The sequence below is a fragment of the Phalacrocorax aristotelis genome, chromosome 9 (assembly GCF_949628215.1).
Source record: "Phalacrocorax aristotelis chromosome 9, bGulAri2.1, whole genome shotgun sequence".
Classification (NCBI taxonomy): Eukaryota; Metazoa; Chordata; class Aves; order Suliformes; family Phalacrocoracidae; genus Phalacrocorax; species Phalacrocorax aristotelis.
This window is the reverse complement of record NC_134284.1, coordinates 705,445-731,394: the sequence shown is the minus strand read 5'-3', so window position 1 is coordinate 731,394 and position 25,950 is coordinate 705,445. Positions and strand designations below refer to the sequence as shown.

The window sequence follows — 25,950 nt, the reverse complement described above, 5'->3', positions numbered from 1 at the left end:
AAGGTCCTAAGGTGGACCAGGTGCATTTAGCTTAAGTGAAAATCTCCCCATCCATGGAAAAAAGGGAATGGCATTGTTTTTGTACAGGCACAGCAGCAAACTCTGAGTGCCAGTGCCATTTTAGTGTTAGCTCTTCCACTAGTCACTGCATGACCACTGAATATGTCACACGTTATTCTCTCTCTGCACGCACTATGCTGTGTCACGGAGTTTGGGTAGAGCATTGTCCCAAAACTGTGTGTTCCTGCAAGTTTGGAAGCCAGCCCATCCCAAATCTCCCTAGGCATCTGCACTGATGTGCATCTATCAGTCAGACATGTTTTGCGGTACTCCCGCAAACAGCAGCGGCACAGCTGGGCTCCCTCGGTTATCCCACAGTCTTGCAACTACAGCCCTCGCCCCCCTTCACCAGGCAATGCTGTGCCCCAGGAACAAATTGCTGCTAACTTCCATACTAACTCTCTGGCCACCTGAAAGGTGCACACCTCCTGTGCGGTGCCTGCTTGCCTTCAGTGCAGGAATCTTTGCCATGCCCCATGCTACTAGTAGCCTCTTCTGTGCTCTCTGGGACACAGTGTTTCTTGAACCTGAATCCTAGCCTCCATGTTCTGTGGTCAAATAGCCAAAACGGTCTGGGTAACATCCTAAATGCTGAGTGGCCTGCTGGCAAGAGTGCACACAGGGGACCCCAGATCTGTAGATTTATTGCTTGTAAACCAGAAAGTATATTAAAAAAAGCAGAGATAAAAATAGATGGGGAGCTTGGGGACCGGAAAGGCAGCCAGTGGAGATTAGATGCACTGCTGGTTGACTCATCCAGCTTGTTTTATTGTAGCACAGTTCCAATAACGGCTGTATTATTTCAGCTTTTGTGCAGTGAGCAGACATTTGTTTTGCATCGAAGCTTTTTCACATAAATGTGCTCCATTTTTCGTTTATTTTTGCATTTCCCTGCATTTCTACTGGCAATTACAAATGGGAGAGGTGTGGCTCCAAAAGAGTATTAGCCAGCTTCTCAGCTGGTGTAAATCAGCAACACCCCATGGCATTTAATAAAGCTATGCAGCTTTATACCAGTTGAATCTGTACCAACTGTTCTTTTAAAATGTGTCCCACCTTATAAAGAGCTGTGTTTTCTTCAGTGGTGGATTCTGAAATTAATGGGAAGTATTGGACCAAGTGCCTCAGAGAGCACGTGCAGTACACATCTCAGCCGGATCAACTTCCTAACCTGTGGCTCTGTTCAATCTGATGGACTCCTTTGTGGGGGATGTCAAAGAACAACAGCTCACTGTGTCCTGTCGTCTGGACCTGGGCTGTTATCTGCCGCCTTGCAGAAGGCCTGCACGCAGGCCATCCACCACTCGCTAGCTCAGCACCTTGCAGTGCTTTTAGCCCCTGCCACACTACAATTCATTAAATCCCTTCTGTGCCTGCATGTAGGTGACTATGAGGAACAGTTATAGTGAAAATATGTGGAATGTGTGTCAGGCTGTGTTAGCTGTTCACAGCTTGCTTCATGGCTTCAAAAGTGCTGCCCTGCCAACTTGGGCTGCATTCAGAGCCAGAGGAGTTCTGTAGGAACAGGTTTGGGAATAACCACAGGGAAGGAGGAGAAGTATTTACTGTGAATGAGATGAGATCAGGTGGATCTTCATGTGCAGTGGAGGCTGTGCATTTACTACAGGATGGTGGTGTTTTGCAGCTCCTAGAGTGCGTGCGAACTGACGGAACACTTTGGGGTCTGTGCAGCTTTTGGGGTCTGTGCAGAAAAGACCACATAAAGGAGATTTCATGAGGCAGAACCTGGTGATCAGGTGGGTCAATTCCCACCCCTGTTCCTACGCCTCTTATTATCAGCCCTTGAGCAAGCCAGCCTCTGCCGTGTTGACAGCTGAGGACTAGATAGCTGTATATTTTTACTGGGATTTTGCTATGGTTTTAGTTGAGATATTATTTGCGTGTTGCCTTCATTGGTTTCTCTACACAAATTATAGAGTAAGTACTATGGACTGTGTAGCTGTGCTAACCAGAAAAAATGCCTTTATCTTTCCCAGTCTTTTGTTAGCAGCATGGAAGTGAGGAGGAGACTCTGCCAAAATGTGGCTTTGTTTCATAAGAATCTGCTCCCTTATAGTGGAGCTGTATGATGACAGGCTTTTTCATGGCCAGCTTGTAAGTAGCGTGTGTAGCTTGCAGGCCACCCCTACCATGGACATACGCAGATCCTTTAAAAAAAACACAGATGAAACCCCAATTTTGAGACTCAGGCAGCTGTATAACGAAAAAGAAGGTCCAAGTAGATCCACAATCAATTTCTATAAGCGCATATGAATAGTTACTTTATAAGTACCTGAGTTATCATCAACTGTTTTCTACAACGCAAAAAATGGCTCTTTTTTTTTTTCATAAACTCTTCAAGTTGATGAATTTCTGATGACAGTCACTTACAAGAATAAATGGTGAGGTAACAGCAGTTTTGTGTAGGATTGAGATAAATTTGGGTCCGAAATAAATTAAGACCTCCGTAAGAGGTAGAGTTGGGAAGTAAGTGTGTGGGAAAATTGGAGTGAGTGAGAAGGCAGTAGGGAAAAGGAAGCCACAGTACAAATTAAAGATTGCAAGTAACAGGGCTGGATGCCAAGAGCATCAGAAAAGAACAGAAAAAAATCCTTGATTAGCTAAACTGTTTGCTTTACTATATGAAAACTGACCTCCTTGAGGAGCCCTGAGCCCTGGCCTCCTGGGAGTCTGAGTACGTGCAGGCAAGCTGCTGCCTTGCTGATGGCAACACAAATGCTCCAGCACCAATCTTCTGCCCTGTGCATTTCCAGGTGCAAATGCTTCACCTGGCAGGCGCTCTGCCTGCATCAAGCCGACAGTGCCTTAACATTTTATCCAGCCTGGCAATAGATATTTTTCTTCTTTACAAATTGCTGCAATAATCCCAGTTCCATTAGCTAAGTCTCAGCATGTGTGCTGAAGGGAACTGCTGTCTCTCAGAGCAGCTATAAAGTGTAGGCCAAGTGTGACTTTTGAGGGGACAGATGAAGGACAGAGCTGGTGTGACAAGCCCATGCCTCCAGCGAAGCTCAGACCCCAGTTCTGGCTACAGCAGCCAGTGGGGCTCCCCAGCTGCCCACAGCCCTCCTGGATGCAGAGCCCTGTCTGATGAACATTGTCCTCCCCAGGGAATATCCCTGTCTTCCTGCCTCAAGGCCTCTGCCCTGCACAGGAGATGGTCTAGCAGAGATCCTTATGCAAAACCACTGATCAGACCTGACACATGTCATCTTAATGCAAATGCTCATTATTGTCATAATTTGCATTACCCACCATTCTTGATACTGATATTGATATTATTGTCTTTCTTCCCCTGATCCATTCACAATGCCTTCACCAAGTTGAACCGTTGCTGCAGAGGGGGAAATTCAAGAGCTACAGGGAATGTGCTGGAGTACCTAACACTCATGTGGGTGTGCTTTTCGTGCCTGCTGATACTTTTTGAATGTGAGTTGTTCTGTCCTAGACACAATGTCCTAAAGGAGCTATCACAGACAGAGCTGCTCTGAGAGCACAGACAGGGAGAGTTATATATGGAAACCTTTTCTGACAGCAATTCCTTCACTTTTACTCGCAAAATTGTTACTTGCTGTCTAAATGCCCATCTTCACTCTGTAACTGCAAAAATCCGTAAGGGAGGTTAGCTCATGAAACTACCTTGTACAATTTAATCAAGTAATATAAAGACTGCAAGAGAAGAGTTCTTTTTTAACAGCAGAGGATGGAAGAATTGCGGGGCTTCTTTGTAATGGAACAAGATTGAAACAACAAATATTTAACATTTGTAAAAAAATCTAGAAATTAACTTTTCTAAACCCCTTTCTTATAGGAGGGTATTATAGTCCCAGTTTTACAGATGAGGAAACAAAGATGTTGTTATATTCACAAGGCCTCTAGAAGGCACACAGACATAGAGCTCAGTTCCTGGAGCAGAATTCTGTATCCAGGCTTGGGACTGCCCCTCACTATCAAGAGCTCAGAAGTGCTGCTTTTTCTTGTAAAACTTCAATCACATGGGCATCTAGTTGCAGGTTTTTTCTATAAATCAAAGCTTCTCATCTACACAGAATCATTTGCTATGGCAGAAAGTGCTCTGTCTCACCTTCAAAATGCGCAGGGCTGCAGGGTGTGCAAAACATGCACGTATTAAACTATTCTCACCTTCCCTGTTTGAGTATATTAAGATGAGGAAGGTCATATGGAAGTAGTTTGCAGGGGCCTTGAGTGCAGAGTTTCTGGGCATGTGAGATTTGCTGTGCTTAAAGGTGTATTCCAGCATCCTCTCTGAGGAAGGATACAAAGATTTTAAGCCAAAGTGAAATCAAATCCCTCAAGCAAGCTTAACTCAGGAATGTGAGAGCACAATACGAACAGCAGAGGGATGTCACTAAAAAACGAAGAGACAGTATGAGCTAGTTTCTCTTCATACTGCACTGTTCATCCAAGAGTCTCCAAAGTCTTCAGAAATGCTAATGAACTCTCAGTACACCCCAGTGGATGGCTGAGTGCTTCTGCCTGCGTGTTGCAGATGAAGAAACAAAGGCGCAGGAGGCCGTGTGGCTGTTGTGTAAGACAGTGACATTAGATTCTGGGTGAAGCTACTTCGTGCAGTCAGCAGATGCCTAATTCAGACCTCATCTAACATCTAGTTTCAGTAACATAGCCCAGGCCAAAGGCAGTCCAGGGCCTCTGATCTCATTATTTAACTGCTAGGTAACACCCTCCTTTTAGTCCTTTTTACAGGGTTCAACAAAAGGGGAGAGCAAATCACCAAATTGTCCCAGAATTAGAAACTGTTGATACATCTGATGAGGTAAGATGCCGGGAGCCCTAATGCAAGGCCGCCATTGTGCAACAGAACACAGTGCCTGGGACATGCTACTAGTGGATAAAGTACACCCAGAATTCAAAACCATATTAATGCCATCAAATTACTGGTAGCCACTTGTTAACCAGACAGAGAAATAGAATATGAACAGTTTCTGAGCGTGATCAGGCTGCACACGTGGGAACAATTTCCATCAAAAGTCTTTTTATTCTGATGGGTTTTTTGAATGTAGCAGATTGCTGTTCCAGCACAGAGTGAAGACATTTGGAATCACAGCATGATTGGCTTTGCAAAGCATGAAATAAGAGTACGTCACATAAGTAGAGTGAATTAAACTGATTCTGTATAGCATTGTCATCCAAAAGTGCTTGAGAAGTCTGTTTATAAATGGATTACTTCCCTGTGGCTCAATTGCAGCTACCTCTGGGCTGAAATGCAGTTGTTGGCAGATTGCGCATCCAGTGCTTAGGCTGCTTGTGAAAGATTTGCTTTATTATGCATCTGGTTTTATCTGACTGTTCATAATAAAATGAGAACTTTGCAGCACCTCATTCAGATTCTCAGACTGGAAAGGGCAATTGTTAATGCCAGAGGTCCTAAAGTCACTGAATTTTCCAAGAAAAAATTAAGAGCAGTTGTGCTAATATGCAATTGCAAATAGTTACAACCAACACCACATAAACTGTGCTCAGTGAGTCCCGAGGACTGAGCAGCGTTGCTTATGTCTCTGGAACTGGAACATCACAGCCACAGCTGTAGGGGTGGCAGGTCACGTTGTTCTGAGTTTTTTGTGTCTTGACTCTGTTTCTTTACTCTTCTTCAAGACACTCGTGACTCTGATGACACCCTTGAAGAGGGCAGGGAATTGAAAGACTGCAAGAATGAAAATAATTTAACTTTATTTTTTTGTCAAGCAAAATGTCAGTAGTTGACTGACTTCCTTCATGGATTCCACCTTGGTATAGCAGACCTAAAACCAGATCACAGCCTAATTCCACACTTTTTCTGAGTAGTTACCAATTTGTTTTGGCACTATTTCCTACCAACTTGTTGATTAGGAATAATGGAACTAGAGTGGTAGAGCTAAATCTGTGTTTTACTGAAGACATCTTATACTTACTCCTCCTACATGTCGGTCCTTGTTTACCTTAGCAAGTATAGGATGTGTAGTAAGTATAAGCTTGAAATACCCTGCCACCTGTTTAGTTGTACTACCTTACAGTAAGCTTACCTCAGGGAAGTAGAAATAGCAAGAGAGCTTATATCTTTTTTCCTAGCCAGGATACACTATTCATACTTGCCTGAAGTCAGAAGCAAGGCTGAGAATATTCTCAGTGATAGGCTGATATACTTTCCACTAGGTCTTATCCCTGTCATAAGAAAAATTTTTAAGCAAATCATCACATGCAAAATTTTTAAGCAAATCATCACAAAGAAAATCTAGCTCTGGACTTTGCATCATTGCCTTTTCATCAAATGCTCTAGGGATTAAGTTTGAACCTGCCAAGTCCCTCTCAATCTGCGAATCATAAATTTATAACTGAAAAAAAAATCCTTGTATTCATGAGGAGAGGGGGCTTTGCTAGGCCATTTTGGCAGTCACAGTAAGTGGGTTACGGTCAGTTTTCTTACACAGGCTTCTCATAAAAAAAAAGGCAGGAAGCTTTTTACATCCATGGACAAATGCCAAATCCTTTCTCTCTATCTGAATGCCCTGACACTCAGCTTTTGTTAGCATGCATTACACAGAAATCACTGACCTCCAGTTGTGACCATATAGCTGCAAGAGGATTAGGCTATTTCTTTTCTGGGGGTAACTCTGTCTCCTGTGGAATGTTAAGACACCTCAGTGCTGCATCATCTTTAACGGCCTCCTTCAGCCTCTGGAATTAAGCTTTGTAGTCAAAGTCTACTGCCTGTCTTTTTATAGCATTGCCCTAGGGTTGACAGGTCACGGCAGCCAGGTTACACACACAGAACTCCCATTCCAGTGAGTCCTTGTGCCCGCCACTTCTGCACCCACTGCAGCTCCCCTGTAACCTTGCTGTATATCTTGTTATGACAATGTCTCTCCCCAGCATTTTATAGCTGTGGTGAGAAATTAACATTTTTGTCTGTCTAGCCCAGCTTAGTTTTTTTTGGGACAGCTCTGAAGCCTTTTACTGTTATTCTGTTATTTTTTTTCTGCTGATCTTAACATCATCTGATCTGTGTAAATGCTGAAAACCTGATATATCATCAAACATCTACTGTATTTTTGGAGAAACATCTCAAGTTTGGTGAAGCAATCCAAGTCACCAGAAATTGTGATTCTCGATTTGCACAAAATTTGTGCTCTGTTTTTTAAGGGCTTCTGCCAGACCCTGCTGACACATGAAGCATAAGAAAATATTTGGCATCAGCCACTTCCCCAGAGATTTTTCCTCTTGTAGGTAGTGGAAAATGATCCCTCTGTACACATGTATTCAATTCTTTTAGGTCTATTCATAAGCAAAGGTTTCGTCTCTTTTTTTTAGCATGCCCATTCTGATGGTTCTTCTGTGCAGTTTACGGTAATGAATATATTCACCTCCTCTTTTAGGCTCTGCTACAGAGCTCAGGGAACCACGCCAGTGGTATAGATTGTGGAGCTGTCCTCAAACTCCTGTTCAATTACTTGATCCCCCAGCTTTCCAGAGAGAAGTAGCCTCTTGAGAAGGCTGAAGACTGGCTCCCACTTCTCTTAGGTTATGATTTTTGAGGCTATTTTTTACCTACCTGGCTGGTTTCTGGCCCCCTTGCAGGAATAAACCCACCGCTATTAGACCAGAGTTCTACCTGTTTCCTCTGTGGCACAGCTGGTGCTGGCACTGCTGGTGGCAGCACACAGGCTCCTGCACCAGTGCCCACCTTCAGGCCAGTAAATGCCATGTTTGCTTTATCAAGCACATAGTCTTGGGAGCCCTTCACAGCTCCGACACTGCCGTTAACCCACTGTGCCCCTCCACAGGGCTCAGTACTTCTGTCCTTCAGGGTACGCATCTCCTGTTGACACCCTCCAAAGGATTATAAGACCCTGCTTGTTTAGATGCTCTATCCAACCATATGCCCAACGCTCCCCATTACTGAGAGGGAACTCAGGATTTTATAGGGATAAGGGCCTGCCACGAGGCTTGGGTGTGTGGTTGCTCTTTCTTTCCAGTTCAGGGGAGGTTCAGGTCGTGGCCTATCTGCTGTTACCTAGGAAGCTCAACAAAGCAGACTTACAAAGCAGGCCAAATGCAAACAACATTTAAAGCTCCGTGGCCCTTTACTCATGGGACTATGCTGTGTCAAATCCCAATAGCTCGCCCTTAACAGCCATGTTATTATGGAGTATGGGCACACAACTGACATTAAAAAGAGAGAGAATGAAGAAAAATAATTTTAAAAAGACAAAATGCAAGAGGCTTAGGAGGCCTCTGGTTTCCTTAATGGAATTAGTCCTTCCTTTATGAATTCCAGGGTTAGATGCTCTAAATGTGCTTCGCATACTCTCTCCCCTCAGCAAAGCAGAAAGATCTGCTAGACACATGTTCAGAGTGGCGCAGGGGAAGATATGACGTGACTCAAGAGCCTGGAAGGCTAAAAGGAGTAGATGGGGGAGAGCTCTGCAGCCCTTGATCTTTGTGAGATTTACTGCCTTTGCCTCTTGCAAAGATCTTTTTTTTTTTTTTCCTGGAAAATTGCTAGCTTCTAGCAATTTAAAAAAAAAAAAAAAAGAAATTTGGCTGGGGCAGTAAACAAGACCTTTGAAGGGGGAAGGAAGCCAAGAGAACGTCAGGCCCATTAGTCACGCAGCTGCATTTCCTGTCACAAAGGACCCCAGTTGAGTAATCACTCAAAATATGCTTGTTATTTTTTCCTATTTTATTTCAACTTTCAGCCTGCCAATATCTACTGTAAGAAAGAATTTAAACAAGAAAAGTCTTTTAGCCTCAGAGGGGAAAACAATGTAGAATCAGACACTGATTTAATTATTTTTCCTTTTCTTAAATTTTCATAGCCTAAAAACACTTCAGTCATATGAGACGAAGGTTGGTAGTGCAGAGTGGGTCTGAGACAGTCCTGTTTTTTTCAGGGCATATAATTTCGGCAGGAGTGTGGGTGTCAAAGTTCCTAGGCTACACTTCCTGCTGCTACCATTAATTCACTGTACAACCTTGATCAAGTCATATATTAATTTATCTGTAATTTATTATGAAAAGTAAAGATTATAATAGTTTCTGCATAATTGTTTGGTCAGGCTTTGTTAATAGTGCTTATAAGTAATGTTGGGTCTTCTGATGAAAGCTTTGTAGAAGTATTTGTCTAAAGCAAAATACAGTCAAGACTGTAAAGAAATATAATTTAAAGCAGAACATTCTTGTGAATAGATTTTTTAAAGAACTTAGAGGTGAAAATAAGAGCAAGACTATGAAATAGAAGGAGGAAAATCTTGCTGATGCTCTCTCTTGAGATGCTCAGAGGAAGAAAAATACAGCAAACCTGTCACAGGGAACAACCCCCTTCGTAATGTTGGAAGAGATCCTTTGACTGACTATACTACTTCCCTGCTTCTAGATCTTGGGTTTTAAGATGCTGGCTCTGGTTGATCTGGTACCAATTTCAAAAAGAAGCCACAGATACATGACAGAAGTAAGCTGAAAAACCTCTTGTTTTTCCAGATTGCTGCAAAGAAAATACCTCTTCTATCAACAAACACAACTCCAAAATACAAAACCCCATCTTATGTTTACTCAAAAGTCATGAGTATGTTGACCAGGCCACCTATAAAGAATGGCCATAAGCATGCTTCAGGGCATATAATAGTTTGTAACTTACATTCCTGCTTGGGGTACCTGACTATATGGCTCTGTGAAAATGATTGCAAAGTGATTGCAAATCTCTGTTTGGATTGATATCTAAGTAGAGAGTAGATGATTGTAGTTTATGCTACGTAATAACATGACTTCAAATACCACACAAAAAATGAAGCTTATATTTGCATTTAAGTGTCTGGTAATGTCATGTAATTCTCTAATTTGCACACGTTTGATAGCACAGATGTGCAGTGTTTTCAAACCACAGCTTATGAGCAGATGTGATTTACACAGCAGTGTAAAATCACAGCTTCCTAAAGCTAGTTAAAGGGTGTAAACTCAAACGAATGTGAGATTTACCCTAATTTGGTTTAAGAGAGACTTTGAAAAGCTGTTTACATATGTTTTTAAAAGCAGTTCAGAATGATTGTTTATGCATATTTACACTGAATGGAAAAGTAAGAATCTTGTGAGTCGTGAAAAATTCCGCTCCAGATTATCTTTATAAATTATGTTCATGCTTTTTCTTTCCAAATGGCAGGCGAGGCAAGCTGTGCTCCTCAGTGGGCACACAGGTGTACGCTCCCTGGTTTGTGGTCTGAGCTAGCACTAGGTTGTAGGGGCTGCTACTCTCACACCAGGTGACTTTCACTGCTACATGTCCCAGTCCACTGGATCCCCACATCATACGACTTTCTGTGAAATAGCGATAGTTTGATGTCACTAAAACTGGCTCTGCCAAGAGGTGGATATATAAAGGCTATTTCCAATTTTTATTGATATCTACACAGTTTTGAAATCATATACTGGTATGTATGAATGAGTGGAAAATATTTGTTTACAAGACCAATGTAAACTTTGTGCATATTCTTTTATTAGTACCAGCGTATGTGATAATATCTCGTATATAGCGTTGTAGGGATGTATAAGTGTAAATCATACCAGTGTCTAATACATCAGACTGTATAATAAATAATAACCACCAATAGAATGAATTATACCTGACCTGACCAGTATTGGGTAGCAACTAACATTTCTCTATTTACCTACCTGGTTATCTTAGGAATTTGTATGGCTCTGTAGCCATGGTACAGAGATATCTCCAAACCTCTGAATCTTTGATGTACCTGTTCTCTCCACACAGGTCTGATGCGTATTCATACAATTATCCCTGTATAGGTGTGCCACTGAAGTCCTAAGATGAATGACTAACCCAGAATAACCTCAGAGGTCTATGACCTCTTGATTCACCTACTGGCTGTGAAGAATTACTCTCTCTCGTGCGTAGATGGGAAGATGAGTCATAACGAACTAAATTTACATGCCCATAAGCACATAGATAGCAACAGAGATGGAATCAAAAATGGTGTACAGATCCTCAGTCCCTGGCTGGGTGCATTAAATTACTCTCTCCTGTCTTCAGTGAACTGATCATATTTGGTAAAACAGCTAGCAGTTGTTGCTCTTTGCAGTGCAATGCTTCTGTGATGTGTGTGAAGGGGACTTAACAAATAATTGCTTATAAAAAGCTAAATTAAGTGGGGAACAGGGCAGTTGCTTAGTACATTGACAACTGAACTTATCAGCCCTTTTACTAAACTGCCACATGAATTTGGGCAATTACTTCACATCCATAGGCTGACATTTTTCTAATTTCAAATAGGGATAATAACATACTTGGAAGTCCAGGTGCAAAAATCACCATATAGTCCTGCTCCACTTCTCACTTAAGACAATGGAATGAGAGAGAAAAGGGAAGGAACAGGGAGAATAATAAATTTTCCCATTTTGTTGAATGAAGTTTCTGTGATACAACTCAGAAATCTCACTCTTGAAACAAGAATGGCCCATAAGAACATTTTCATTTTAAGTTTTACATTTGCAACAGACATGTTGATGCAGGGCTGTTGCGCTAGGGAAGGTATAGACTTTGCAGCTGTGGTTTAGGGGTTCTGCACCCCTCGTCAATCAGCACTGGATGGAGCGCTTTGGGTCTGTCTCAGAGCTGGTTTTCCTTTCCTCCAAATACAGTGTCGGACTGTGAAATCGGGCTATATGTAGCAGACATAGACCTTCACTTTCAGAGCAAAAATTACTATGAAAGGGTTAACACGACTAATGGCAACACTTCAGTAAAATTGAAGGAGGTGGAACTTAAGTCCCAAGTCTTAATAAAATGCAGGTGTTTTATTGTTAGGTTAAAAACTCCTTAAGACTCCAGCAAACATATAAAAACGAGAAAAAAAATGTGCTATTGAATAAGAAAGTTGGAAAGGCAACAACAGGCTGTGCAAGGCATTTACAGAGAGCGCAGGATTCACTGGCTAAGGCCTACATTAAAGTTCATGGAGGGAAAACAAAACATAAATATTAGTTGAAAGACACCTCTCACAGCATGCATCTGGCCTCCAAGATATTACACCTGGGATTAACTTTTGACATGCTCCTTTCCACCATCGTGGCTTTGCTGCCTTACCAGCTCCCTGCTGAGTATTTATACTCTCATTTTTCAACCTTTCTGTCTTCTTGTTTCCTAGTCTGTCTGGGGACTCGACAGGGTGATGGGCACCATGAACATCGCAGTCGCAGTACAGATAGCTCCACTATGCCTGCGGCTGCTTTTCTATCAGGAATAGGACTATTGGGGGGGGGGGAACTGCTTTAGAAGTAGCTAATAAAAGGAAGTTGTAAAGAAATCACTAATCACTGCTTTCTCCTCTTTCACTTCCCTTCCTTATCCCAAAGAAGCAGAAGATTTGGGGGACCGCTTTTCAGAAATTTGCACTGTTTAGGTCACAGAGTTAAGGGATTACACTGAACTTTGAGCTTTAGCTTCAAGTTCCTAAGGTATTTGACGAATAGAAGCAGCTATGACTTACTAACGGGAAGTGAAACATGAAGAACCAGAGAAGTCTAAACGTACTTATGGTGGCCCAAGGCCTAAGACTACTGCATTGTCATCCCCATGGGCCTTAATTAGTGTCGTGGCAATGGGCTGGGTATTTTTGGTACCTATATAGTGAAAATAGTTAACTAATTGCCATCCATAAAAACTCATCCCGCCGGGAGAAAGTTGGGCACCAATTTCCCTGGCCTTAGCCTTGGTAATATAGAACAGTGTCATCACTAGAGGGCAGGGTCAGAAATAGTCCATGGAGTACCTGATAGGAAGCAAAAGAGTATCTGTTAGGTTTTCATGCAAGAGTTCCACAACTGCAACTTAGTAGGAGACAGAGAAGTGACAGTGAAGATGTTTAATCTGCCAGTCATTTAATTTAGAAGACTGACAGGTGAGATACAAACAGTACTAAGCAAAAAAAAATCTAAATAACATATAGAAAAGTCTAAGGGAATTAATAAAAATTAAACTGATGGAGCTTTTGAGCTTATAAACATGAGTACATGTTCACATGGAGCAGAGTGCTCAGGACATCTTAAGGAAATAATTCAGAAAATCAAAGAACAAAAATCAAAATCCTCTGTAATCACAGCAGGAACGCCAAAAAAGCCCCAGCTGTGTGCCCTCTGTGCACCATTGCACTGCATCCTTGCTGTGGTCGCTGTACTGGACCATCTGAACTGATGAGCTGGAATACAGGCATCGAGCAGATAGAGCAGAGGTGAAGGATGAGGGTGCAGTGTAGGCTGACCCTCTTCTTCACATACTTGTGAGAATAACCATTCTTGACTGCCAGGCATCATCAATGTATTTTTAAGAAGCATCTTATGAAGATGCAGTGGAAATGCAGACTGCAGATTGAGAGAGGGGCGAAGAGTAGAAATCTTCATTAAGAGTGTCTCAAAAATCCTTGTAGGAGTCTTTCTGTTGGCCCAAATGTGGCCGCTGAGGAATGATAAGGCCCTTCAGGAAAATCAAACAGGAGACATCTCTGTCAGCGTTTGCTAGCTGCTCCCAAATTTAGATCTTCCCTGGCCTTCTGCTTTCCTCCTTCACTTTGTAAGACTGCTTTTCATCCCACTCCTACTTTCTTTTGCAGCTGCCAGTTCCTGTTACTAGTGTCAGCAGTCCTCAATCTTCTCAGAGAGCCCTGCTGTTGTTTGTGTGTTTCCAAATTAGCTTGTGTCAACTTTGAAATAATAATGATGTCAGTCATTGAAAAACTCAAGACAAGTGCTTTATATTAGTACTAAGTATTAGCAATAATCACTAGTGTTGGGCCTAATGTTTATCCTTGCAGATACTGTTAACTCTTCCATATCACACAAGAGAGAGGAAGATTTTTTCCTCTAAACTAACTCACTACTTTCTGTGCTGCAAAATTGTCTTGTATTTGACTTAAAGAACTCACTGATAACCTTTGCATCCTGTTTCTTATTCCTCCATCTTTGCATGATGAAAGTTCCCCTTCCAAATTTAATTTTCCTCATGGATATTTATTTCAAATGCCAGAAATGAAAACAAAACTCCTTTGTAGCTTTCTTCTGTACATATAAAATGACATAGTTAACTACTTGTAAAAGAAGCAAAGATCCCCATTTAAAAGAACAATAAATAGGTAACTCATTGAGGAGGGTGGCACCAAAACTGAAATTATGCCAATGGCACAGAGAACAGACGAGATTAATTTCAGAATATTGAAGAAGAACAAAACCTTGACTTTTATGCTGCTCACCCTATAGTATCTTAGTGCATTTTAAGAAATGGTTAAGGAAATTTTTAACCTTATCTTCCAGTTTTTTTACATGGAGAAAAGAATGTCTACCCTAATTTATTTTTTATTTCTTCCAGCCTAGCCTAAAAGGTTTCAGCATTGTACCTTTTACAGGTGATCTGTAGCTTTTTTAATGGGAGTGAAATGCCTGAAGTCCTTACATGCAGAGCAGCAGGACCCAATGGTCTTCATTTCACAATAGGTTAGGGATGGATTTAAAGGGCAGTGGTGCAGATGCCTCCACCCAAGACAGGGCTCAGAAGGGATAGGTACAAGTAGTACAAAACTGTTTGCTTTCCCTTTCCCTTGAATTACTGTGGGATACTCACAAACATTTAATTAAAACTATTGTATGTATGCTTAACTTGGAGATTTCTGTGGTTTCTGGAAACCATTACACAGGAGCACCAAGGAAAATACAGGGGAGTCACTGAAGAAAAATACAAATGATTTAGAAAAGCATAGCAACCAGAGAATACATTTCCCATAATACAACAGTCAAAGGTCATGAGATCACAGATGCTCAGTTCCTCATGCATATCTTCTATTCTCTCCACTTGCATGCTTGCTCTGGAGAGGGCAAGGATTTAATGAGGATGAGGCTAGCTTTAGCAGTTCTCACCCTTCCTCACACCCTGCATCTGAAAGAGCATTGAAAGCCTCTTAGGTTGGAATAGACACACATTGAACTGTCCCAGTGCACACATACAATCTGGGGTTTTCACATCAGGTACAAAAATACAAGGTGACTGTTCTCTTCCGGCTACCCTGGATGTGAACAAAGCTGTTGAATCAAAGATTTATGGAATTTAGGGGTGGAAAGACGTTTCTCCATTGCATCTGTCTTTTCAGCCTGCAGTAGCATCCCTTCTCAGAGTCTCACAGCTTCAATTAGTCAGTTCATTATTCCTAGCTCCTTAAGAAGAAATCCTGTTCAGACAAAACAGCGCACTATTTACAGGAAGCTTGGCAGGGTCAAAAAGTCACTGTAAAACTGATCTCTTGTTAAAACACATACAGTATCTGCTCTGATGCAGATACTATTAGAACTTGGCAATTTCTGATTTGCAAGCAAGGCCTTGAAGGTGATTTCAGAGGCAGATTTGTTAAACTTGGTGACATTGTGTTATCACTTGTCATTAGCAGAGCTAACTTAGTTACTCCAAGCCCCACTTAATCTATCCAGCTCACTACCCACAGCTTCTGACCTACTTAGTCACTTCCTGTCTTTGATTTTTGCCTTAAAGCCCCTTTTCTGTGCTGGCCTGTGACTGCCATTTAATCTTAATCAAACTTCCTTGGACTTCCATTACTGTCAAGTACAACTCCTCTCACCATAACACCCACCCTTCTGAGTGCAAGAAAACTGATTTACAACCAACAGTCTGCCTCTTCTCTTAGGTTTTAAGTTCGTCTTTGTTTTTCTTCCTGTATGAGTCATTTCTTCCTCCTCTCTGAGACATTGTGCTACGCTTTCTGTTCCCCCTTGCTCTGTCAATGGCTGAGAAGCTGCCATGCATCCCTTCATTGCAGAGGTCTGGTGAGTATTAGCGTGTGTCCCCAGCTGCCATATGCAGATTCAGAAAAAGCTGAACGCAAAGAAATTGAGCTGGCCACAGGCTTCTACAGAAAGTCAGCTAGTTCACTATGCTTTTGCCTCTGACCAGAAATGATGACCTACTCTGTTCCCTTACGCTTTTCTTAAGAGCTACTTACGCAAAACACAGCTGTTTAGTCTACGCCTCCCAAACCTAGCACCTCCCCTGCTACTTCAGGGCACCTGTTAACTATACAGATGCTTTAAGGTGGGACCAGCTTAAGGACTTTTCCAGTGCTCACTGGTTCACTCATGCTGCAGCAACATGCCTTTGAAATAGACTTCTTCAGCCAGTTTCCTTCTACGACCAGAATCCAATTTAAAGATGTACAATGGTGACTGTTGCCTGTGCAGTGGCATTCCTGAGCTGGTGAGGTCTGTTGTTTTTTGAGTTTCTTTCACCAGCACAGAGAAGTTCAGAGATGTGGCCCTGCATTCTTTGAATCTCAGATACAAAACGTTTGATAGCAACGGCAGCTGTGTGTAACACGTAGGAGAGATTTGTTCAGTCTCTCCTTGCACACATGCTCTCTCCTGGCTCTTTTTTCAATATACCCAGTTCTGCTTTTCCTTCTTCCTTCTACTTCTGTGCTCATCAGCACTCATATACTTTTGGGTTTTGTTGTTGTTAACATATGGAGGTTATATGATCCATCACTGAGTGCAGCCTTGTCATCTTAATAAGTAGAAAATCCCGCATGTTTTGGAAGGAGGAATTAGCTACAGGCCATTGTCATTATGCCTCTCCTTCAACTTATCTCAGCTTAAACTGTATTTTTGAACTGCAGTCACTATGCGGCATTGTAAGTTGAAAACAACCACTTGAGCCCTTTCCAGCAAGGCTTTGAGTGGCCCTGATGCTAGGCATGGAGGAGAGATAAGCAGTGCATTGAAGTTGTAGTATCACTGTAGCTGAGGGCAAGGAATGAATGGAAACATACCCTCCCTCTGGCACTGCCTGGCTCTGGATGTGGGGAGAGGAATGGGCCGAGCAGCTTGGGTTCACACGCGTGGCAGGACCCAGCGGCCTCTCAGCTGATGACAGATTAGAGTCAGGTCCTGGTTAGTGGGAAGACTGTGATTAGATCTCAGCAGCATCTGCCTCTAGCACTAAAGGAATTACTGCTGTGGGCTGTGATTTTCTCAGCAAACTTTAATTATACCAGGAACCTCATTCCTGCCATTTTTCTTGACAACTTAAGTGCAAAAAAAATGTGGGTGAGGGTGCAGGGAAGCAGAAACTGTGGAAGGCGCAGGAAAAAGACACCTGTTTATTTTTGTTCAGCTCATTCCAATTGTTTTCTCTCTGCTTCCTAGATTCACATGAGTCACAGACTGGTTTTTCCTAAGGGTCAGTGCCAAGGTTTAACTCCCTGAAGCTGTCCTGCCATCCACCTGATGTTAGTAGGACACTGATGCCCTATGGCTTCTTAGATGAATGTGGCGGTGCTTGCAGAAGGTGCCACGCCAACCTCTGGCCTGGCAGTGCCCCGTCCCTCCTCCCATAGGAACAGCAGTGAGGGGTGCCGAACTCTGATCACAGCTGTTCTCGGGACACCCCCAGGAAGGTATGGTCTGGGCAGAAGTGTGAGATATTGGAGCTTGGGCAGGGTGAGTTTGAACCTCACTCCCAATGGCCTGTCTAGACTAGGATTTAAGAGTTTGAGCTTCAGAAGTGTTAGACTGTATATAGGAACTCTCTGTTTTAAAAGATGTAGAAAGGCAGCATAAGTCTGAACTCCAAATAACACCTTGTAAGTTTTGCCAAAATGACAATGCCAAAAAAGAGCAAGATTCCTTTGCAAGATTTCTCTACCAGAAAAAACCTTTTTGTTTGTGCAGTTGTTACTCCATAGAAACCCATTTGCCATCAGTGTTGTCTTTGCTCAGAATATAAGAAGAAACAGATTTTTTTTCAATTTAAACCTAGGAGAGGAGGAGAAATATCTAAGAGTAGAGTTTGCCAACACAGTGTTACCATCTAATACTTAAAATGTAGACAAGTTCAAAATGATTCAAACTAATCTATGTGCTCCTTTCTTAACTTTCCTCAGGTCTTTAATGCGAATGTTTAGTATACTTTGAAGGCAAGAGTGTCTTGTCTAGGTTAAACAATTTTACATCAATGCTATACTCACCTAGAAGAAAGCCAAATTGTTCCTTACTAGCATGCCTGCCCTCCATCCCACAGCATGTCTGGCAGCGCAGCCAGGGATTAGAGTGTGGCAGCAGCAACTCAACTCTTGAGGCTGAAAGCACTGGGAGGCAGTGTGTTGGCAAGCAGATCCCGGTCTCCAGAGCCAAGTCTGCAGATTCTGCTAGGAAAGACACACGTCTGGAATTGGCACAACTTGCTGTGGACAAAGAGGAGAGAAAGGAAGGGTTAGAAGGAAAGTGGAAAGAACGCTTCTTACACATTTCGCTTTCTTTTCCATCTGCTCATGTGATGTTGCTGTAAGCTATTAAACAGCTGCAGTGCTCTGCCCCAGAAGGGACTGTTTCAGTAGAGATGGAGAATGATTCCCACAGCTAAGCACTTTGGGAGCTCCCGAGAATGAAAGGGGTGATAGGAATAACGTTTTTCCGATTGACTATTATGCTAAATACAAGTGGGGCAACAGCACTTGGGGCAGTAGCCAGAGATGTTGTTCTGGCTCCTCAGACCTGAAGCCCCTGGCAGGCAGTGGCTACTGCTGGGTACTTCTGACTCATCCTTTGCACAATAGGTGAGTCCCTCTTGTCTTTTGCCTTCCAGGCAGAACCTCCCAGCTCTCCCGTGCTGGTTCTGAAATTCAAGGAGAGCAGATTATTCAAGCAAAAGGTGTTTGCAGACTTCGAGAGTTTGTAGCTTGGGGAGATAAGGGTAGCGAAGGAGGAGCAGGAGAAGGAGGAGCGGTGTATTGCAACTGCTAAAGACTGAGCAAAAGAGCATTTTTTTTTTCATCCATTCAGATGCTCAGCTATTTCCTGCATTGTTCCTGCAGTCAGCATGCTCCACCTGCTTTTACTTAACCATTTCCTGTTTACGGCTTCCAAAAACTTCCTGGTGAAATCACTAATCTGCCACAATATCAGCCTTCACTGTCCCTTTTGGGCAGGTTTCATTAATTTTTTTTCTCTCTCTCTCCTCGGTACACAGACCTTTCAGATGGAGGAGCTGTGTGCTCTGTGTGCATGTCTGCATGCGTGTGCGTGTGCGTGCAGTCAGTAGTTACATCAGAGGAAAGTACGTGCTCACCCAGTAGTTCTTTTTGCCTCCATATGCCCCTTTTTTTTTTCTCCTAGTGCTTGCCACTTTTGGTGAAGCTGAGCAAAGAAGCAAGGGTAGGACTGAAGGCAGGTTCCCCTTTCTGTAGAATAGAGGGCTCCATATATTTAGAAGAAAGGCTCCTCCCATTACTTTCAAGCATCTGAGAACTCTCCCACAGATGAGGGATTTGTTACCTGGACAGCTTGCCCAAGCTTCAAAATATTTTCTAGCTTTGAGAACAGTGAGGCAATTTCTTGTAGTCTGCTGTTCAGTTTCTCAAATGTGAAAGGCGAGGTGTGAGGAGCAGGAAGGATCAACCAAAAAAAAATACATCTCTTTCTTACAGTGTAGATGGCTCCCACAAGTCCCCATCTCACACTTAGTCACGTCTTGTAGAAATCACTAGAAAAGCATGCAAGTCTACTCTCCTTAGCCATGCTATAGATAACACTGCAGCCACCACTAAAACAAAGTTTATTTGATACTGCTTTTGCCGTTTGTTTACTTTTTTTATTTCTCTTCTGGAGCAGTGAAAATATATTTTTCAGTTTCCTCTCCGGTTCTCATGCTCTTGCACAGCACTGCAATGTTTGGGTTGCACTGAGCACTGGAGGGGAATGTTCCCTTCTTAAAATAAATCATGGAAACATTTCTGTTGGAATCAGGGCTTGCAGAAGTTTATTTCTGGGTTTTTTTTAATAAGAAGAATGTCGGACCAGCTTTGACCTGATACCATAGCCCTTTAAAAGGAACAGGCTTGTGATGCATGCCAGTGTATATTTACTGACATGTATATATGTACATGTGTATATATGTATGTGGGGTGTGTATATATAAATATATATGTATATACACACACACGGGCACACACAGCAGTATACATGCATATACAGTCATACTGGTATAACTGAGCATTGAAATCATCCTCTAAGAATGCTGGACATGTTGGCCCTGTCTCCATCAGACATATCTGCAAATTCCTTAACTAGCCCTGCTGCAAGTGAGTATAAACCAGGGTGCTTAGTCTGCTGACTGAGACGTAGAGGGCGTAGGTCTGTAAACACACACCAGCTCTGTCACTGAGCTGTTTCACACTTCTGTAATTATCTTGATTGGCTCAGAGTCAGACACACTTCTGAATATTTTAAGAAGTATACTAGACCCTCCCCCCCCCCCCCTTTTAACTGTAACACAAATATGCACGGGTAGCATTTCTGATGGGCTAGGAAGTATGATCTGGGCATCGCTGATGTCTGCTATAGGCATACATAGCACAACCCCACATAGATCAGAGCTCGCTGAAGTATCCTTCATAGAATCATAGAATTATTAAGGTTGGAAAAGACCTCTAGGATCATCAAGTCCAACCATCAACCAAACACCACCAGGCCTCCTAAACCTGTTCTGAAGTGCCACATCTACACAGCTTTTAAATACCTCCAGGGATGGCGACTCCACCACCTCCCTGGGCAGCCTGTTCCAGTGCCTGACCACTCCTTCAGTAAAGAAATTTTTCATAATATCCAATCTAAACCTCCCCTGACGCAGCTTGAGGCCATTTCCTCTCGTTCTATCGCTAGTGACCTGGGAGAAGAGACCAACACCCCCCTCACTACAACCTCCTTTCAGGTAGTTGTAGAGAGCGATAAGGTCTCCCCTCAGCCTCCTCGTCTCTAGACTAAACAACCCCAGCTCCCTCAGCTGCTCCTTGTAAGACTTGCTCTCTAGACCCTTCACCAGCTTCACTGCCCTTCTCTGGACACGCTCCAGCACCTCAATGTCCTTCTTGCAGTGAGGCGCCCAAACCTGCACACAGTACTCGAGGTGGGGCCTCACCAGTGCCGAGCACAGAGGCACGATCACCTCCCTGCTCCTGCTGGCCACGCTGTTCCTGATACAAGCCAGGATGCTGTTGCCTTTCTTGGCCACCTTCAAGCTGTCTGTGAGCAGCTATTGAACTTTCTTTTTAATCAGATAAAGGAAGCAGTTGTTTTCTGCACAGAAGTGTCTTTCAGATTGGCCCAAGTATGTAAAATTGTTACTTTGGTTCCTATCCAGTCCAATTCAATAGTTTGTGTCAGGGTGCTTGTCATCAGTGGCATTTGCCCAGGGTGGGTCATACCCACCCAGGCAATGATCTGAAAGAGCCTTCAAATCTTTTTCACCTTCATTATATAGGATATGGCCCTGGTAAATTCATGACCATATTGTACCACACAGCTCTTCCTTCAGCAGCGCCTTCTCTTCTAACCAGCTTTCAGCACAAGAGGCAGCTACTTCCAAAGAGACTCTCTGGTTCAGTGCCCATCTTTGTTTTCCAGGTGTTTCTTTGGCCACACCGTTTTCCAGTTACACTGCAAATTTGGGTGCACTCAAGATATTTTTGCCTCCCTCCTCCATCCCTAAAAGCTGAACTATATGAAAATGTAGTGAGAATGAGACCCTCAAGGAAAATCACAGGGAGGTGTAGAGGACCGTGCAGGACTTTTTCCAGGAAATGGGTAGAAGGTTCATCACATGAGTCACTGAAACCTTAGATGACTAAATTCTTGAAGAATAAACTGTCAGGAATATGACACTGGACAGGACAGTTGTGGGGGGAGAAGAAAACTTCTTAAATAGCTTGTTTGTTGTTTTTTTTTTCAATTCATTCCTGAGGAAATTGCTGCGTCTCTGGCCAGGGACGGGGGCAGCATGCAGGTGGTGCCAGCTCTCCTGTGCAGAGGCAGCAGGGGGGCATGCAGGGGTGCACAGCCCTGCCGATCCAGGCCCCAGCACTCCTGCCGGAGGGCTGAGAGGAGATCAGGAGCACTCCATGGCCGTCCTGCCCAAGTGAATAAAGTAAGACAGGGTCACATATGCCATCTGAATCAGTTTGCCTCTTTTTTTTGTATACCAGCAGGTATGAAACCAAGAAGAAATGAAGGTATTAAAACTCTAATTCTAATCTCCTTTTAAAAATTTCTCTTCCTATACCTGCTCCAACCAGTAAACCAAGTTGTATCAATAAAATTGGCCAAAAGCTCTGAATTTTAATTTCAGAGAAGGTCTTAAGATCTTAAGTGCCAGTAACAACAGATGCAGTCAGACTCCCTCCACAGCTATCTCCAGGGGAGCTGAACCAGCATTAGCAGCAGTGAGAAATGTTTGCAGTAGTATCTGAGTGTGGAGAAACCCCAATGTTCCAGCACGCCTCTGCCAGTTCCCATTTTGGTGAGTTTGACCCAGACCATTTAATGTTTTAACATTAGCCTCATAATGTCATTTACGTAATGATCGCTCATTTGGTTCCCATTAAAATCATGGCATTTCTTCTGCAAACCACTGTTTGTAAAAATCAAGCCACCCAGTTTTTTCATTAGATTGTAATACAGGAAATAAGAAGTCTGTCTGAAGGATGCACACTGTAATTCTCAAACAGAGAGTAGGGGGCTTTTTTTCCCTTCTTGGACGTACAAAGTTCAGCTCTCAGAAGAGGAACATGAAAGATCTGTTAAGCGTTGCTGAATCTATCTCCTGCAAAAACACAGTGTAGTTACTCCCCAGTAAGTGCTCCACAGACACTATATTGATAAAAAGATACTCTAGCTCTTCGTAGTCAGAGTGGCAAGAATCCTCTTAAAATTGTAGAAGTGGTAGGTGTAGCTCTCACAGGTTGTCCCAGCACCACTACCTTTCAAGGCGGTGCAGAACAGTTGCTTGTATCATATGTACTGGCACTTTGAAGGATTCTGTTTCAGATGCCTCAAACAATGGGCGTTTCACCGCTTCCTGTGGGAGCCTGCTCTGCAGCCTAACTTGTTTTACCATCTGGAACGTTTTCCTGAGTGTCTGCCCGCTTTTAACTTTCTTTTAACTGTGCACCCACTATGTCTTCTGAAAGGTGGCTCGTCAAATGTTTCTGTTGGGTGGAATTCACGTTACGTGGTGCTTTTTTATTTTTTATGAGGATCAAGAAAACCCTGAAAGATTGATGGCTTTTTCTTCCTCAGAAATAATAAGTAATTAATAATGTATTACTGCTTTTCTAGCCATTCATCTCAGCGATTTACAAGGAAGGTCAACATTGTTATACTCTTTTTACAGATGGGAAAAACTGAAGCACAGGGCAGGAAACAACTTGCCCAGGATCATTCAATGAGCCTATGGCAAGACTTGGATTTTTAACCAGGTCTCCACAACAGTGTCCTACTTCTTTTTTACTCTTTTTTTCTTTCTTCTTTTTTTTTTTTTTATTTTTGTCCAGTCCAGTTCCCTTTGGCTTTGTTGGAGTACCTAGGAAGGGCGAGCTTTCCATGAACTTTATTCAGAATTGTCATATTGTAACTCAAAGGTCAGCTTGTTGAATATTTAACAGTTACTATCTTTCCAATGTGTTGGTTAAGCATCCTAATTAAGTAGTGATAAATAAAACCAACAAAGCATTTTAACAGACTGATTCAGTCCCTAGGGCCTCCAAGCTGAATTTCCTTCAGCCTGCCTGTGTTTTCCCCGTTGCGGGTTGTCCAGATTGAACACAGTATATATCAAGCACACTCTTATCAGCGCACTGCAGGGAGATTTCCTTCCTCCTCAGTGCCACCATGCTTACTTCACCTGTCGTATTTCCCTTAGCTGTGGTTTTCGGTAAGTGTGTTTCTCATAATCTGGATAGCTGCTGAATTATAAATCTTCCTGTTTGGAACAAAAACACTGCAATCTGTACAGCATGATGCACTGGGTAGAGAACAACACCCAGCCTAGCACTGACCAGGCTCACCTGGGCATCGAAAGCAGTCTGGCCCTAGCAGCACGGAGCTCTCCATGGGCTGCTAGCTGGCAGGGTGTTTCTCCTACCTGCCTTAAAGCTTCTCCCTGTCCAGCCTGTCATTTTGGTGAATATCTTTACTGGGACTAGATCCACCTGAACACAGTGTAAGACGAGTTTTGTTCCTCACCTTCCCATGAGAATGGCCAGGGAAGGCAGCCACAGCCATGTGCTTGCAGGTCTCATAACTGCCCCACACTGATTGGACACTGAACTGACAACACCCATCATGTGCAAGGTGCAGCACTCTGTATGGATCGAGAAATGTAAAATCAGAGTTTTAGAATTAGAATTTACTCTGACACAGAGTTAAAAAAATATGATTATATCTGAGGGGTAACACATAGATTTTCCTGGCTGCTGAACACTTTCAAAGTATGCCAGTAAGTGAAGCTCTTACCATCTGAGTTATTCCCGCCACTGCTCCTCCAGGCCTCCTTTATTCCAGATATCACTGAGTCAGTCAGTGTCTGAGGATTTACTGAAAGCTGCAAAACTGCTGTTAAATCACAGTAGTCAACGTTGTCTTTGCTTTCAGATTGAGTTTGAGAAATTACCAGTGGTGTCATGCTTATGCCTCCAGGCCATGTGAATAGAGGAAGCTAAGAAGCAACAACAGATTACAGAAAGCAGGGAAATCCCCCTCAAACTTCTCCCGGAGTACCTCAAACTGAAGCTGATTTGCATACATACACTACAAATAACTTAACAATGGCTCCTAGCCCCATGAAAGGGTTACATGTGCTTGCCTATGATCATTTAGGCCAGTTCCACCAGTAGAATTGCTCAGGGAAAATAAAAAAGACTGAATCAAAGCTTCTATATAAATCTAAGCGGTATTATGTAGCAGCAGCCTACTGGGTAATGCTATTCCACACAAGATCAGTGGGAAATACTCAATACCTATTAGTAGCTAGCAGTTATTCTAGAAAACCAGTGCTAAAAAGCTATGTTAAACTTTATAATTTGTTATTATGGATGGGTGGTATCATTCTTCAACCAAACTTGCAACTAAGCTTCCTATACAAACCCTGTTTGGTGGAAATGGACCTTACTGAAAAACAGAATAAAGCTATAGTATCCCGCAGTTGAAACCTGTGGCCAGCTGCTTTACAGAATCTGAGAGTCATTAGGCCTGGAATTCCTGAGAGATTGCTGTTCAAAAAGCAGTGGTGTTAAACAGACATCCAAAATTCCTGTGTTTTTTTTTAAACATCATGGTTTAACAGAAACAAACAAATGAGCAAAAAAGAGATAGCATATTGAAAATGCATTTTTACTGAGTTATCTCAGGCTCAAAAATGTAGTTGGCTAATATGACACTACAAAAATCTTTGACTTTATCTTTGGTGCACTAAGAACGACAATGTTTCTAAGCCTAGTACATGATGACTACAGAATGCCTAAACTCTTCTTGAAGACAGATGGTATTTTCTGTTCCCCCTGAGAGAGTGGGCTTTTGGGGGGTTTGTTTGACTAGGATAAGAATATATAGTTCCCAAAGGCTTGCTAAGAGCTGTTTCTTTGGAAGGAATTTTCTCACCTACTCCCTTTCCTAGCCTTCTATTGAAACAAGTTCTCAGATACATTCCCTGCCAGCCCTCTCCCAAAGCTAGACAGAGTATAGACAACTGCACTGATTCTTTAGGCTCTCACAGTAAATTCACAGAATGATTGTGTGTGTGTTTCTGTGATTTTCTGTACATTTTCTCGGTTGTCAAGCCAGCTCTATATTAAAGTTAACTGTAGTTGGGTAGGGATATAATTTTAAACAATGCTGTAGATGTGTAGAGGTGCTTCTGTTGGTATAGCATATTTCCCTTGAAGAATTAATCAAAGGTGTATTGGCAAAAGTGGGGTTTGTTCTACCTGCATTAGTGTTATTATTATTGTCAGTATAGTTATACCAGGA

General features: G+C 42.6%; 1 protein-coding gene across 10 annotated transcripts in view; it reads left to right on the top strand.

Moving 5' to 3' along the window:
* Positions 1-25,950, top strand: part of RAD51B (RAD51 paralog B) — a 473,504-nt gene that overhangs the window by 439,662 nt on the left and 7,892 nt on the right. The gene's annotated exons all lie outside the window — the stretch shown is intronic.